Source organism: Somniosus microcephalus, chromosome 29, assembly GCF_052327205.1.
Source record: "Somniosus microcephalus isolate GS21.2 chromosome 29, FLI_Smic_1.0, whole genome shotgun sequence".
Classification (NCBI taxonomy): domain Eukaryota; kingdom Metazoa; phylum Chordata; class Chondrichthyes; order Squaliformes; family Somniosidae; genus Somniosus; species Somniosus microcephalus.
Window position 1 is genome coordinate 24,150,132 of NC_141015.1, and position 6,000 is coordinate 24,156,131.

Below are 6,000 nucleotides of genomic sequence, written 5' to 3' on the forward strand. Positions count from 1 at the left end.
CCCGCCCTCCCTTCCCCCCTTCCCCCCCGCCCTTCCCCCCTCCCTTCCCCCCGCCCTCCCTTCCCCCCCGCCCCCCCGCCCTCCCTTCCCCCCCGCCCTCCCCCTCCCTTCCCCCCGCCCTCCTTCCCCCCTCCCTTCCCCCGCCCTCCCTTCCCCGCTCCCTTCCCCCCTCCCTTCCCCCCCGCCCTCCCTTCCCCCCCTCCCCCCCGCCCTCCCTTCCCCACCTTCCCCTCCCCCCCTCCCCTCCCCTCCCTCTCTTCCCCCCAGTCGCTCTCTCTCTTCCCCCCAGTCGCTCTCTCTCTTCCCCCCAGTCGCTCTCTCTCTTCCCCCCCAGTCGCTCTCTCTCTCTCTTCCAACAACAACATGCCCTCGAAAAAGCCTCGGCACCGCCGGGCACTTCAGCTAGTGTATGTATATATTCCTTTACTTATGTGTAGGAATGTATGTATTTAATTATGACTTTGAGAGAAAGTAACTTATTGGAAAATCATCTCGGGCTGTGAAATTGATCAGGCGGGTATGATGTATTACCAAGACGATAACGCGTTTCTCCTGCCATAGGCCGGGGTGATTTTCTAGCCAGTCACTTCATTAAAATTACTTTAACAACTCTTTCCATTTCTTCCTTGCAAGGACGTCTGTGTAAGCAGGAGGCCTGTGAGCGAGAAAAATGCCCGGGAACTGCTTGTAGCCAACACCTTCACGAGCTAGTGGCGCCTTGTTCCTCCCCCTCCCCCCGCAAGGCAAAGAAAGGAGCAGACACAATTTAAAGTGAAGCAGTGAACTTTTATTGCATCATAAAACAGTTTTCAGGGTCAGTTTTGATGTAGATAGTTTATAACTTTAAAATGTTAACTAGCTATTTCCTGCTTTTCAAACATTTGTAAACATGAATAGTTCAGAAAAAAATGTGTTAACATCTTAAAGTGACTTTTTCTGTTTTCTTAGTGCAATAAAGACATTCAAGGTGGAAACTAGCTATATTCTAATTTTCAAATAGTTGTTGTAAAAATACTTTGGCTCCAATAAAAGTTGCTAATTTTTTTCAAATTGACTACAGGCTGCACTGTTTAAAGGAAAAGGTTACATATCCTTTCAGTCACAAATAAACATTTCAATGAAAACAGCAAACACAACATTTTACATGTCAATAAATTGAAAAAGTTAACAATTGCACGATTTGCCCCCTCGCATCTGCGACTGAGGGTCCAAGGAGGCGCATTGCGCAAGAGGTCATCGTCGTACGTATCCTCACACTGTTCCCTTTCGGGAACTGTATGAAGTGGTGGAAGGATTTCTGGCCACGTTAACGCTCCTTCCGTGACCATAACCATCTTCATACCAGCCATTAGGGTGGTTAGTCCTATGGCGCGAGGGTTTTACGGGCTCCCACAACCCATCTGAGGGGGGGGCCCACCCACACCTGCGGACGCAAGTATCCCGCTGGATGTCCACCCAGAATTTATAGTTGGAGCTCCGACTCCACTTGCCGGGACTGTCTGGAGCGGGGTTCGAAACCCTACTCCTTCTGGCCCAGCGGCGGGGATGCTTACCGCTACGCAAAAGGCCCACTCCGCGCAAAAGGTGACACCCATACGTTTCCTGCGCCTTTTCCCTCCCCGTGACTGGAGCCCTATGCTGCCACTTGAAAGACCTTTTTGCGGCGCCTTGGACTTCTCATTACCAATGATGAGCAGGCGCTGCGCCTCCACCTCGTTGAGGAGATTGCTGAGGTAATCATCAGTTCAATTGTGAGTTCTTTTAATGCCGTGAATTGTGCTCATTCCAGCCATTTCATGTTGTTAATCGGAGTGGGCCTTTGGCGTAGCGGTAGGATCCCCGCCGCTGGGCCAGACGGGGTAGGGTTTCAAACCCCACTCCAGACAGTCCCGGCAAGTGGAGTCAGAGCTCCGGCTCTAAATTCTGGGTTGACATCCAGTGGGATATTTGCATCCGTGGGTGTGGGTGGCCCCCCCTCCTCGTATAGGTTGTGGGAGCCCGTATAAACCCTCCCACCATAGGACTAACCACCCTAATGGCTGGTACAAAGATGGTTACGGTCACGGAAGGAGCATTAATCACGGCCATAAATCCTTCCACCACTTCATACAGTTCCCCAAAGGGAACAGTGTGAAGACACGTACGACGACGACGTTGCTAAATAAATAAATGGAATGAAAGAAATTCTTTCAGGGCTTTTAAAAGTCTTTAAATTGCTTTAATTCTGTTTAAAACTACTTCAGATTCTTCAAAATAATGTAAACGTTTTTAAAAGTTTATAAAAGTTACCAAAAGCTTCATAAAAATACCAAAAACCTATTTAAAATGCTGCTCTGCATGTAAAAATGCTTTGCAGCTTGTGAGAAATATTGGGGGCGTGTCCTATTAAACTGAGACCTCAAGGGGCGTGTCTCAGTTGCACAGCACGCTCCAGGCTTTGCACTGGCTGCACTCCTGGGCGGCGTGACGTCATACGCTGCCCGGGATTCTTCTCTTTCAAAAAGGAATTCCAGGCGTCCCTGGAGGTGAACGGCAGGCGCGTCAGGTAAGTGGAGATCGGGGGCTTGCACGTGCGGCAAGCCCCCGATCCGAATTTCTGCCCTTATATCTTATATATAAAAAAAGCAGTATGTCTGTCCGTCTGTCTGTCTGTCCGCTGTCTGTATGTCTGTCTGTCTGCTATACACTCAAAAGTTATAGAGCGTACCTACACATATGTTATATCAAAAGAAAGCTGATGATCAGGGGAGTGTCATAGGTATATTTACTTTTTGGTCAGACAAAAATCGTTCAGACAGTATACAAAAAACGTTCAAAAATCTGCTCATTAGCGGTTGACCAATCCTACCGCTCATTAGCGTTGAGTGACGTGATGCTTGACCAATCCTACAGTTCAGTGACCTGATGGTTGACCAATCGGTGTGTCACGGGCGGGACCTAATCCTGCAGCCTCCCAAAACTTCGCCGCCATTTTTTCCCCTGCTTTTCCTCATCAGCCAGCAGGACAGCTCCGTCGGCCCGCTGGAGCGGGAGGTGAGTTGGAGTCACTCGGGCCGGGCCTCACAACCGCTCGGCCCGAGACACAGAGCAGGGGAGAGGCGGTGGGCGGCCGTCAACCGCGTGGCCCGACACACAGAGCGGGGGAGCGGCAGCGGCCGACCGTCAACCGCGCGGCACTCTAAACTGCCTTGGCAACGCCGGGCCCCCCCTGCTAGTCCTGTATATAAAATGACCAGGTTTTATTCAGGGCTTGATTGAACAATTGGGCTCGCAGATCCTGTATGTGGACAAGATAACTATTGGAGTAGAGAAGTGTGTTGACAGCTGATTTCTGAATCACAGATCACTCTTCAACACATGAGCACTTCCTCTCTTCAAGCAGCTCCTTTATTCATGGGCCTAGTCTATTAATCACATGTGCCAAGACGACAATAACGAATTGGGTACAGCATACCTTCAAAACTACACAATTTTCACTATGTTTTACATTTGCACAGTGAGAGCTTTGCTAAGAATGCAGCTTTAAGGCGTGACAGGCAGCTATGGTACATAAGAACATAAGAAATAGGAGCAGGAGTAGGCCATACGGCCCCTTGAGCCTGCTCCGCCATTCAATAAGACCATGGCTGATCTTCGACCTCAATTCCACTTTCCCGCCCGATCTCCATATCCCTTGATTCCCGTAGAGTCCAAAAATCTATCGTTTTCAGCCTTGAATATACTCAACGATTCAGCATCCACAGCCCTTTGGGTAGAGAATTCCAAAGATTCACAGCCAGCTGAGTGAAGAAATTCCTCCTCACCTCAGTCTTAAATGACCAAACCCTTATCCTGAGACTATGCCCCCTAGTTCTAAGCACTCTAGCCAGGAGAAACAGCCTCTCAGCATCTACCCTGTCAATCCCCCTCAGAATCTTATATGTTTCAATGTGATCACCTCTCATTCTTCTAAACTCCGGTGAGTGTAGGCCCAATCTACTCAATCTCTCCTCATAGGACAACCCTCTCATCCCAGGACTCAATCTAGTGAACCTTTGTTGCACCGCCTCTAAGAAAAGTATATCCTTCTAATCATAGCCAGAGAATCACCTGCAACGGCTTCTCTTCCCGCTCCCGTATTGTTACCTCTGGTGTCCCCCAAGGATCTATCCTTGGCCCCCCTCCTATTTCTCATCTACATGTTGCCCCTTGGTGACTTCATCCAAAAACACAACGTCAGTTTCCACACGTACGCTGACGACACCCAGCTCTACCTCACTACTTCTTCTCCCGACCCCTTCCACGGTGTCTAAATTGTCAGATTGCTTGTCCAACATCCAGTTCTGGATGAGCAAAAATTTTCTCCAATTGTTTTCGGTCCCGCCACAAACTCCGTTCCCTAGCCACTGACTCCATCCCTCTCCCTAACATCTGTCTGAGGCTGAACCACACTGTTCGCAACCTTGGTGTCATATTTGATCCTGAAATAAGCTTCCGACCACATATCCGCAGCATAACAAAGACCGTCTACTTCCACCTCCGTAACATCGCCCATCTCCGTCCTTGCCTCAGCTCATCCGCTGCTGGAACCCTCATCCATGCCTTTGCTACCTCTAGACTTGACTATTCCAACGCACTCCTGGCTGGCCTCCCACGTTCTACCCTACGTAAACTTGAGGTGATCCAAAACCCAGCTGCCCATGTCCTAACTCGCACCAAGTCCTGTTCGCCCATCACCCTTGTACTCGCTGACCTACACTGGCTCCCAGTTAAGCAACGCCTCGATTCCAAAATTCTCATCCTTGGCCTAGAAATTCATTGACGCCACTTTTGGGGCGCTAAAGTGGGGCGTCCGCTAAAGTTTGCGGCCGCCGCCAAATCTAGGTCACTTCTCCGATATTCATTAGCTTCGCCCTACTAGTTCGGGCGAGCGCTAAAACTGCTGCTGGACGCCTCTCTTTGGGCGCTAAGCCGGAGGTGGTGATCGATAGCGCCGAGGCCGGGCGCAGCGCAGGTGCGGCCATCTCGTGATTGACAGCAGACACCCTGGCGCCGGCCAGCTCTTAAGGGGGAAGGGTCGACTGTGTCTGCTGCCACGCCCTGGATAGTGGAGCCCTCCAGCTAGGCCTGAACACTGCTGCTGGACCCAAATAGCGCCTGAAGACATGGAGAAGGCCCGTGAACGTGCGCAGCGCTTCTCAGAGCGTGATCTGAGTGTGCTGCTTGCTGCTGTGGAGAAGAGGCGCCATGTTTTGTACCCGGACAATGGCAAGAAGGCAACGGTCCACGTCTACAGGAGAGCCTGGAGGCATGTCGCCAGCAAGCTGTCAGCCAACAGCGACGTCCCCAGGACCGGTGCCCAATGCCGCAAAAAGTTAAATGACCTCACACGCATTGTCAGGGTGAGTACCCTTTCCAATGACCTCCTCATCCTTGCATGTGCACCTCACATTATGGGCAAAGGGACCTGAAAGCTCTAATGGCCAGCCTTCATCCAGCAGCTATGGCACAGGCATGAGCATCAATTGCACATTCTGCACTGAACACACTGGCCAAGCTATTCCACCATGGGAGGCATTGCACACCAGATCATGGCGACACACTGGCCAGGCTATTCCACCATGGGAGGCATTGCACACCAGATCATGGCGACACACTGGCCAGGCTATTCCACCATGGGAGGCATTGCACACCAGATCATGGCGACACACTGGCCAGGCTATTCCACCATGGGAGGCATTGCACACCAGATCATGGTGACACACTGGCCAGGCTATTCCACCATGGGAGGCAGTGCACACAAGATCACGGCGACACACTGTACTTAGAGGCCGTCCTTTCTCTTGCAGGCCAAGCTGGCGAATAATCGCAAGAGCCGGACTGTGACCGGGGGAGGACGACCCCATATCCAGCCACTCACCGACCTGCAACATCGCGTGGAGCGCCTCATGGGTGGCCGGGTGATTGGGCCCGTTGCATGTGGAGATGCCGACCCTGTTCTGGGCAGCAATGGTAAGGACA

The 6,000-nt window shown here is 51.4% G+C and overlaps 1 protein-coding gene across 1 annotated transcript in view; it reads left to right on the plus strand.

Moving 5' to 3' along the window:
• Positions 1-816, plus strand: part of c29h10orf71 (chromosome 29 C10orf71 homolog) — a 180,358-nt gene extending 179,542 nt beyond the window's left edge. Inside the window, exon 5 of the mRNA XM_085970380.1 lies at positions 634-816. The gene's annotated coding sequence lies outside the window, so the exon portion shown is untranslated. The remainder of the gene's footprint in view (positions 1-633) is intronic.
• The last annotated feature ends 5,184 nt before the right edge of the window (positions 817-6,000 follow it).